The sequence below is a fragment of the Miniopterus schreibersii genome, assembly GCF_964146895.1.
Source record: "Miniopterus schreibersii genome assembly, chromosome: 2".
Classification (NCBI taxonomy): Eukaryota; Metazoa; Chordata; class Mammalia; order Chiroptera; family Miniopteridae; genus Miniopterus; species Miniopterus schreibersii.
Window position 1 is genome coordinate 87,362,075 of NC_138102.1, and position 11,433 is coordinate 87,373,507.

The window sequence follows — 11,433 nt, forward strand, 5'->3', positions numbered from 1 at the left end:
TTAAATAATAACCATTTGTTATAAATGCAGCTCCAGCTGCATGTTACATATATAACAAGTGCTGCAATGTTTATTTCTGAACTATTGAATAGCCCAGGGACGAGAGTACAATGAACTTACCAAATTAACTAAATGGAAAGTACTGGACCTATTCCTTCAAATTCTAATGCAAAATGAGGGTCAAGGGGTAATTATAGAGAAAGTATGGAGCCAAGTGTGTTTTCTTGAGAACAGAAATCAGAGCTTCTGCTTATCTTTCCACTGACAAATGCTAAGCAATTTCTGCCAAATGCTAAACCAGGAAATAAATTCCATCTCCTAAGCCCTGTGGATATTCTATGAGGAATATTTTTTAAGCACTTTAAGTAATTCAACCATATCTTATCTCTCTCCTAGATCTTCTACCTGGGACATGCAGTTAATGTGTTCAAAGAAACACCTTTGAGTTTGATTCTCTCTGTTGCAATGTGTTCTCACTAAAGATAGTTGAGCATCATTAACCCTTCAGGACATCTAATAATTGGATAACTAATAATTAAGTAGGTGAGCACACTACACTATGGTCATATCATTTAGGCAGGACATCAGGCTGGTACTAAATGGTACTCAGTGACCTGACAGAAGTAACTACAGAAGTGCCAAAGTTAGTTCCATCCAGGGTAGCCTTTGGCAAATCTAACTCCTATTCAATAATGATTCTTACCTGAAATGAAAATTACCAGGAAACTCTAATTCAAGTAATTTTCAAAAACTGATGTTACTTCCTTTACATCACTAGGATACTGATCAAACAAGTGACTGGGATTAATGCATCCTTTTCCCATGAAATCTGAAGTTAACAGAGATCTCATTCTAACTTCAAAAAGCTAATGCTATTTCAGTTGTGGACCCCACTTGCTGTTCTGAGCAGTCACAGCTCTGCATCCTGCAAGATGACAATTGGCTTGGTCACAGTTCTGTCAGTGGCTCCTATTAGCTCTGCTAGCTTTTTGCTGCACTGGGGACTTTTATATATTTTATTTCATTCCCACAAGAACCACTCAAGGTAGGCATTATTATCCTCATCTGACAGATGAAGGAACTTAGGCATAGGAAGTTTACCTCATTTGCCAATAGTCACACAGCTAATGAATGTAGAGTCCAACTCTATTTTTTAAATTTCCTTATGCTTTAAAATTCAAGTCAGCTTTTCAATTCTGGCCTTATGCTCATAAAGCAATACCAAATTCTAGAGTGAAGTTTAACCTCTTTAGAAAAATGGAGTCTTTTAATCAATGAATTTATTGTTTCATAACAGAGAGAAAACAACTCTTGCTATTCTGAACACTGCTTCCTGTAGTGATGGGAACCATCAAATGTGTCTATTCTGAGCTAAAATTTTCATGAGAACATTTTCACTTCACCCTCTGACACAAAGTTGATGGATAATCTGATCTATATGTGCTTTGTTTCCCCCAGAAAGTAAACCAGGCACAAACCAGGGAAGAGAAACAGAATCAAAGAATAATAATTTTTCTTTGACCATGTATCTCTTTTCAGGTGCCTTTGGCTTCTTCATAGAAAATGTGCTTAATCATTTAGATTCAAAGAGAATTACAGAATAAAGGGTACGAGCAGGAATAGATGCACTTACTGTTTTTTCCCTCTACGAGGGGAAACTTATTCAGTACCATTCATAATCTCTCTTCAGTCCTCCTCTGAGGCCAAGGGTGTGCAGTACTCCTGGGTTGGGGTTCCAAGCATACTTAGTGCCCGCCACAGTTGTGAGGTACAGTTTTATAGAATATGATCATCATTCTAACTTTCCTTTGTATTTCTTTCTGTTTGGTAAAGGCTCCTTATGACATTTCCCACATCATGTCATAATTGCCCCTAATTATAGAACACATACTTCTGTCTTCCATTGGAATGGCAGAAGCTCCATGATGAGGGACTTTAGCAGCAGCCTGTCTGATTTTTATCCCCTGCATGAATGCCCTGTACTGCAAGTGGTCTTTCAGCCTCCACTCTGTTGCTTCTAAAGGTGGCACATGTGACAAAAGTGATGAGAAAAGATTTATCTGGAGAGTTAGGATAGATCAGGAGTCTCTAAACATAATGTATGAGATATCTAAATATAATTTGTAACTGACCACTTATATATGGCTTGGCACTCCAAATTTGCTGAGGGTCCAAACTACATAAAGTTCTGGACTTGTACAAAGGAAGAACTCTACTATCCTGAGATGGCTTCCCTAAGCTGACAGAACTTCCCAAAGCTAATTTCCCCCTTTGCTGACTAAGTGTGATTTCCTTTAATAGAGGGGAACTCAGCACAGCCCCCTATCCTGCTGGGCAGCTCCTCAAATTAAGCATAGACCCACTTCCCTGGAACTTCCCTGATGGCTCTACATCATTTGGATAGACAATCTAATGGCCCTGCCTTTTACTTGATAGCCTATTATATTCTACCAAATTCTACTCCTCATTAACTAAGATTAAGAATCTCTAGCTCTTTAACTTTTTCTCATATGACATGATTTGCAAGTGTCGGTGACAGGCAACTTTCAGGACCTCTTTCAACATCCACCTCTCAGAACTGGACCTGGCATGGCAAGGGTTGTCTGACCCGGGGGGGGGGGGGGGGGTTGGTAACTCAATTCTTCTGGGTGCATTGTTTCTATTAAAGGAGGCTAACATCAAATCATCGTCCCTGGCAAGGCATGCCCCACCATTGACTCAAAACCTCCATGTGTTTCACATGTTTTGCTCATCCTGTTCAATTATATTTGGGGGACCTAAGTCCAGTGCCCTATATTTTCCTTATTAAATTGTGTATTGTTATTTGATCCACTTCCTAACCCTTTGAGTGAGATCCTTTTGGACACATTGTCACCTTACACAGGAGTGATCCCTCCAGCTTCCAGTCAGTCTGATGATTACCACTGCATCAATATCCTCATCTCAGCTATTGATAAAAACTTTCAATAAGAACATGACCACAGCAGGCTCCAACAGCTCACTGCCCAGAATCTCTCTCCAGGTCGACAGTTGATCACAAATGACTTTCTCAATGTACTTGAGCATTACAGAGATTAACTTCTCTACAGCAAACAAATATCTAGAGGTCCAGTGATAACTAAAATTCACATTTTTATATCTAAGAATACATCCTTGACTTTGGTGCCATTTTGAGGTGATGAGTATTTTATAGAATACACAAGTTTTCATTCATTTATCCAATAATTTTTTAGTGTTTTCAATGTGCCAGGCACTGGGCTAGGTGGGAGTATTACCACCATGGAATAGAATTACAAGTATTCTCTGCATACAGCATTCATTGATAAATGTTTCTGCTTGAAACAGAGGTGCTTTAGCTATGTTCTTTGTAGGTATCAGAGTTGGGTTTTGTTTTAGGGGCCAATTTGAAAGTTGGCTTCCTTATTATTATTTTTTTGTTTGTTTAAAATATTACAGATGTCCCTTTTTCCTCCCAATGACTCATTCCACCCCATCCCATCACCCTCGCCATCCCTCTCCTCACCATTGTCTGTGTCCTTGGGTTGTGCATATATGCATATAAATTCTTTGGTTACTCTTTCCCCCTGCACTCACCCGCCCTCCTCCATTCATTTGACATTCGTCAGTCTGATCGATGCTTCCCTGTCATTGAATCTATTCTGTTCACCAGTTTATTAAATTCATTAGATTCCACATATAAGCGAGATCATGTGATATTTGTCTTTCTCTCCCTGGCATATTTCACTTAGCATAATTTTCTCCAGGTCCATCCATACTGTCCCAAAGGGTACGAGGTCCTTCTTCTTTACAGCTATGTAGTATTACATGGTGTTTATGTCCCACAACTTTTTTATCCACTCATCTACTGATGGGCACTTGGGCTGTTTCCAGATCTTAGCTATTGTAAACTGCGCTGCTATGAACATAGGGGTGCATATATTCTTTCTGATTAGTGTTTCAGGATTCTTAGGATATATTCCTAGAAGTGGGATCACTGGGTCAAAAGCTCCATTTTTAATTTTTTGAGGAACCTCCATACTGTTTTCCACAGTGGTTGCACCAGTCTGCATTCCCACCAGCAGTGTGCTAGGGCTCCCCTTTCTCCACATCCTTGCCAGCACAAGTTGTTGATTTGTTGATGGTAGTCATTCTGACTGGTGTGAAGTGATACCTCATTGTAGTTTTAATTTGCATCTCTCTGATGATTAGCGATGTTGAGCATTTTCTCATGTGTCTCTTGGCCATCTGTATGTCCTCTTTGGAGAAGTGTCTATTCAGGTCCTTTGCCCATTTTTTAATTGGATTGTTTGTCTTCCTCTAGCTGAGTAGTATAAGTTCGTTGTACACTTTGGAGATTAGCCCTTTATCAGATACATCTTTGGCAAATATGTTTTCCCAGACTGTGGGGTTCCTTGTATTTTGAGGCTGTTTTCTTTTGCTGTGCAAAAGCTTTTTAGTTTGATGTAGTCCCATATGTTTATTTTTTCTTTTGTTTCTCTTGCCCTAGGAGATGTAAATTCAGTGAAAATTCCACTACTTGGGATGTCTGTGACTTTACTGCCTATGTTTTCTTCCAGGATTTTTATGGTTTCACGACTTACATTTAAGTCTTTTATCCATTTTGAGTTTATTTTTGTGTATGGTGAAAGTTGGTGGTCTAGTTTCATTTTTTTGCATGTAGCTGTCCAGTTCTCCCACTTATTGAAGAGATTATCTTTACTCCGTTGGAAGCTCTTGCCTCCTTTGTCAAATATTAACTGACCATAATGGCATGGGTCTATTTCTGGGGTCTCTGTCCTGTTCCATTGATCTATATGCCTGTTGTACCAATACCAGGTTGTTTTGATTACAATGGCTCTGTAGTACAGTTTGAAGTCCAGTAATGTGATCCCTCCCACTCTGTTCTTTTTTCTCAAGATGGCTGCAGCTATTCGGGTCTTTTTTGGTTCCATATACATTTTCGAAATGTTTGTTCTAGGTCTGTGAAATATGCTGTTGGTATTTTAATAGGAATTGCATTGAATCTATAAATTGCTTTGCATAGTATGGACATTTTAATGCTATTAATTCTTTCAATCCATGAGCATGGTATCTTCTTCCACCTGTTTAAATCTTCCTCTATTTCTTTTTTCAGTGTCATGTAGTTTCTGAGTACAGGTCTTTTACATCCTTGGTTAAGTTGATTCCTAGGTATCTTATTTTTTTAGTTGCAATGGTAAATGGTATTGGTTTCTTTTGTTTCTCAAAGAGTTCATTGTTGGTGAATAAGAATGCCATTGATTTCCAGATGTTGATTTTGTATCCAGCTACCTTGCCAAATTTGTTTCTCAAATCTAGTAGTACTTTGATGGAGCCTTTAGGGTTTTCTATGTACAATACCATATCATCTGCAAATAATGACAGTTTTACTTCCTCCTTTCCAATTTGGATACCTTTTATGTTTTCTTCCTGTCTGATGGCTGTGGCAAGGACTTCCAGTACTATGTTGAATAAGAGTGGTGAAAGTGGACATCCCTGTCTTGTTCCTGTTTGTAATGGAAATGGTTTTAGTTTTTGCCCACTGAGTATGATGTTGGCTGTAAGGTTGATTGTAATATATGGCTTTTATTATGTTAAGGTATGATCTCTCTATTCCCATTTTGCTGAGTTTTTATCAAAAATGGGTGTTGGATTTTATCAAATGCTTTTTCTGCATCTATTGATATAATCATGTGATTTTTGTCTTTCAATTTGTTTACATGATGTATCATGTTTATTTGAGAATATTGTACCAGCCTTGCATCCCTGGAATAAATCCCATTTAATCATGATGTATGATCTTTTTAATATATTACTGGATTCGATTTGCTAATATTTTGTTGAGTATTTTAGCATATATGTTCATCAGGAATATTGGCCTGTAATTCTCTTTCTTTTTAGTGTCTTTATCTAGTTTTTAAATTAGGATAATGCTCGCCTCACAAAAAGAGCTTGGGTGTGTTCTGTCCTCTTGGATTTTTTGGAATAGTTTGAGGAGGATAGGTGTTAGTTCTTTGAATGTTTGGTAAAAACTTGAGAAGCCGTCCAGACCAGGGCTTTTGTTCTTGGGAGTTTTTTTTACTACTGCTTTAGTTTCATCAGTTGTTATTAGCCTATTCAAGTTTCTCATTTTTCCTGATTCAGTTTTTGAAGACTGTATTTACTAGGAATTTTTCCATTTCATCTACCTTGTCCAGCTTGTTGGCATATAGTTGTTCATAGTATTTTCTTACAATCCTTTGAATTTCTGTGTGGTCAGTTGTTACTTCATCTCTTTTGTTGCTTTAATTTATTTGGGTTCTCTCTCTTTGTTTCTTTATGAGTCTGGCTAACAATTCATCAATCCTTTTTATCTTTTTGAAGAACCATCTCTTGGTTTCATTGATCTTTTGTTTCTTTTGTTTTTGTTTTTTTCAGTTTCTCTGTCATTTATTTCCACTCTGATCATTATTATTTCCTTCCTTCTACTTACTTTGGACTTTTCTTCTTGTTGTCTTTCTAATTCTTTAATTGTAGGGTTAGATAGTTTATTAGATATTTTTCTTGTTTTTTTTAGTTTAGGCTCATACAGCTATGAACTTCCCTCTCAGGACTGCTTTCGCTGACTTCCATAGATTATGGGTTTTGTGTATTCATTTTCATTTGTCTCCAGGAAGTTTTTATTTCTTCCTTGAGCTCATTTATAACCATTCATTGTTCAATAACATGCTATTTAACCTCCATGTGTTTGAAAGTTTTTGAGTATTTGTTTAATTGTAGTTGTTTTCTGGTATCATGCCATTGTAATCCGTGAAAATATTTGATATGATTTTAATTTACTTGAACTTGTAGAGACTTAGTTTGTGTCCTAACATGTGGTCTCTCTTTGAGAATATCCTCTTTGCACTTGAGAAAAATGTATATTCTGCAGCTTTGGGTGAAATATACTGTAGATATCAATTAAATCCATCTGATTTAGTGTGTCATTTAAAGTCACTATTTCCTTGTTGATTTTTCCTCTGGAAGATCTATCCAGGAAAGTCAGTGGAGTGTTAAAGTCCCCTAATATTACTGCATTGCTATTGATCTCTCAAAGTTCTCCAGGAGGTTTTTTTTTATATAGTTAGGTGCTCCTATATTGGGTGCATATATGTTTACCAGGGTTATATCCTCTTGTTGGATCCTTCCCCTTAGTAATATGTACTGACCTTTGTCTTTTGTTATGGCCTTCATTTTGAAGTCTATTTTGTCAGATATGAGTATTGCTACCCCAGTTTTTTTTTTCCTTTTGCATGATTTTTTTTTTTTTTTCCATCCTTTCCTCTCATCCTGTGTGAGTCTTTTGTTGAGATCGGTCTCTTGTAGACAGCATATCTTTGGGTCATGTTTTCTTTTCTATTCAGCTACCCTATGTCTTTTGATTGGAGCATTATTCCATTTACCATTAAGGTTATTATTACTAGGTAGGTATTTATTGCTATTTTAATTCTTTATTTCTCTGTCCCCCTCTCTATTTCTACTCCTTATTACAGCAGTCCATTTAACATTTCCTGCAATGCTGGTTTGGGGGTGATAAACTCTAGATTTTTTTTTGTCTGGGAAGCTCTTATTTCACCATTTATTTTGAATGATAGCCTTGTTGGATAGAGTTGTATTGGCTTCAGATCCTTGCTTTTCATTTCCTTGAATACTTCATACGATTCCCTTAGGCCTGTAGAGTTTCTGATGAGAAATCAGCTGACAGTCTAATGGGACCTCCCTTGTAAGTAACAGATTGCTTTTCTCTTGATGATTTTAAGATCCTTTGTCTTTAACATTTGCCATTTTTATTATGGTGTGTCTAGTTGTGGGTCTTTTGGGTTAATCTTGATTTGGACTCTCTGTGTTTCCTGAACTTGAGTGACTTTTTCCTTCACTAGGTCAGGGAAGTTTCTTTGTCATTATTTCTTCAATCAGGTTCTCTATGGCTTGTTCACTTTTTCACCTTATGGTACCCCCATGACACAAATATTGTTGTGTTTCATGCTGTCCCACAGGTCTCTTAAAGTACCCTCCTGCTTTTAATTTTTTTTCTAATTGGTACTCTGATTGGGTGTTATTTTCTACCCTGTCTTTTAATTCACTGATCAGTCCTCAGCTGCTTCTAATCGACTGATGATTCCTTCCAGGGTAATCTTTATTTCAGCTATGTCATTCTTCATGTCTGACGATTCTTAATCATGTTTTCTACATCTTTTTTCATGCTAATGAAGTTCCCATTAAGTTTCTTATAGTTCTCATTAAGTTTCTTGTAGTTCTAAGTTGTTTGAGCATGCTTATAACCATTACTTTGAATTATTTATCTGATAAATTGCTTGCCTCCATATCATTTAGTTCCTTTTCTGGCAATTCCTCCTTTTCTTTCATTTGGGAATGTTTCCTTGTCTCCACATTTTAGTGGGTCCAGTCTTCTGGGGACGCCTGGTCAGGTTCACCTCGTTGTGGTGGTGAGTTCATGCCTCAAGAGGTGTTGGGTCTTTGCGGCAGGTATGGGCATTCTGGGTTGCAGAGGCAGTGCCTGGTGCACCTATGAATGGAGCCAGGGCAGACTGTCCAAGGGCACCAGGTCAGGTACGCTGGGTAGTGGCAGCAGGTCCATGTTTTCGGGGACATCAGGTCGTGGGGCTGGGCCCATGGTGGTGGGGCCTTTTTAGCCAGGTCAGGGTAGCCAGGTCAGGCATGCCAGGTCTAATGGGAGGTCCATGCATCTGGGGGCCCTGAGTCACAATGGCAGGGCCAGGCACATCATGTCAAGGTGGTGGGGCCAGTCATCTGGGCCTGCTGGGTCAGGTGCAGCAGGTCAGGGCAACAGGTTTGTGCTTCCATGTTATTCTTATTTCTGTGCACCCATCCTGATATACACGTGGCTATGGGAAATATATTGTACTTCCCAATAGTTTCTAATTTAAAACTGAGATCAACTCTAGATCTATGGGGGAATACAGTGCAGAGTTTTCACAGTGTTTGCAATGTTGAGACCTATTACTGGGGGGTAGGGGTGATTAAAAAGGGCATAGAATCTCCTAAGGCCTAATCCAGAGAATTTTTAAAATTTGTCTATTATTTTGAAGAGCACAAGAATATAGCCTGAGACAGGATGAAAGGAGGACTTCAGTCTTTCAGATAAGACACCATTCCTAACATCTTCACATAGCCTTGACTATTTTGGGAATAAGTAAAGAGGAATATCTTTTGGCAAAGACTTCTTTGGATACACAATTTTGGCAGACCTCTTTTCAGTACAGGTTTATCTGTTTATTTTAGAAGTCTATTTCCCTGAAGTTTCTCTCAGTAGCGTTCCAGCCCATCTAGTTTGTAATCTGACTTCTCAAAATCTTTGCTTTGAACAAAAATTCTGTGAAGAATACTAGATTCTTACGACTAAAATTCAACAGTGTACAACATTATATGTAATGTAATTGTGTGTGTGTACCTTCCTTTTTTTTTGTTTTCAGAAAGAATATTACTCTAAAATGTAAAACAACCTTGAAAAGGGTGAAGATAAGAGGCCTCACTCTCTTCCACAGGGGTGTCATGTTTCCATAGGGATGAAACCAACTCTTGACAATGATTACACAAGGTGATCATGGGCTTCTTACTTCCTCATTGCATGTAATAGGGAGCTAGCCAGAGGGAAAGGGAAAACCAACGACATGCCTGATAGCTGGAGGGAAAACTGCCAAGAGGCTTAGGTTCTGATTTCAAAGTTTTGTTATGGTATGTCACTGCCAAGTATTCAGAGAAATGACATATTTCCCCAATGTTCATTATTTTGCAAAAGTGACATTCTGCTTTTAACAATGCCTTGAGAATAATTTTATAAAACACGAAAGATTTAACAAAAATGAGAAAAATCCTCCCTTCACAGAACCTGTTTCCATTGCCATCTAGGTAAACCAAAGTGAGTGTGTCCCTACCTGCCTCTCTCTTGGTTTTTCACTTATCTTAGTTATACCTAATTCAAACTCCCTGGGTCTGCTCCCACCTCTTAATTTCCATGCAACTATAATCTGGGCATGGGATGTTTTTACTAATCATCTTTGTAACCAAAGCTGTTTCTGAAACATCTCCTCAGCAAAACTTACCTCCATAAACCAGTGTGGAAGTAATTATTCTCTCCGTGCTGAGCTGTGGAGATTCAGGAGAGCTCTGCTCCTTGTGCTTCACTTCCTGATGTCAGCTCTTTATATGCCACGTGATTAGCATGCTGTAAATCTGACAGTGGCTCCCAACCTGGTTACATATCAGAATTGTTCTATGCAGAGTACCAGGCCCCATTCTAGAACTATGAAATCAGATTGGTTTTCATAAAGCTACAAGTGCTTCTGAAGCACTCAGGTTGGGAAGTCAATAACTATGGTTTTAGTTTGTGTGTGTGTGCTCTATTTTTGTGTCCCTTATGGGTATCTGTATTCATTTATGTGCATTGAGTGTTTATAATTAGGATAATCAGATATTTGGAAAATATCTGGCTGTGTTTGTTAAAATGCTGGTTCCCTGGTACCAGCCCTGCTAAGTCTACCAATCTGAACCTGTGGTGTATGACCTGGGAATCTGCATTTTAGCATGTTGCCACCCACCACTCCCCCAAATGATTCCCCTGTATAGGAGTCATACTAGAATACCTACAGGGACCAGCCAAGTCACTTGCATGAATGAGGCAAGCTGGGTGGGAGTGACCACAGGGAATGCCTTGTATGAAAGGGTAGGCAATACTTACCTGTTTGTTGCTGTTTTGCCATAGTAGAAAAAGATCTAGTACTGCCTAAGTTTTTATTTTTACTTAAGCTGGAAATTCAGAGATATTAAATTTCTCACAACTCAAAAAATAACCAGTAAACAAACACAGCTGCCACAGGAAAGTTGTGCCCTCTGCCTTTAAGGGTTTTACCCATGTACCTGAAATTCTGGTAACTTGTAATGCCATATGACACTGGGCGCTTGACCAAGTGACTTATGATGAATTACAGTAAAAATTTGGGTTAGAAGTCTTTGTGGGTCATCCACAACAATCCCACCATATAATGATTTGGTCCCCCCCTTTAAGCTTTCACCCACTCTAGGGCAAAAACTCCCCAAACCATGTCATCACTCATCCAGATCTCCTGCCTGTATTTTCGCTACCTCCATTAGGTATCCTACAAATACCCAAATGCAGAATGTCCTCAAATACAATTGTCATCTTCCAGCACCATCCCTCCAAATGCTCTTGTGTTCCCTCAGTTAATACCAATACTATCAATCCAACTACCAAAACCAGAAAGCTGGGTGTTAACCTTACTTCTTTACAACCCTTATATCGGATCATCTACCAAGTCTTGTTAATTCTGCCCTCTTAACAGTGATTAACTTTGTCTACTTCTCTTCATTCCCACTGCCAATAACTTATTTTGGGCC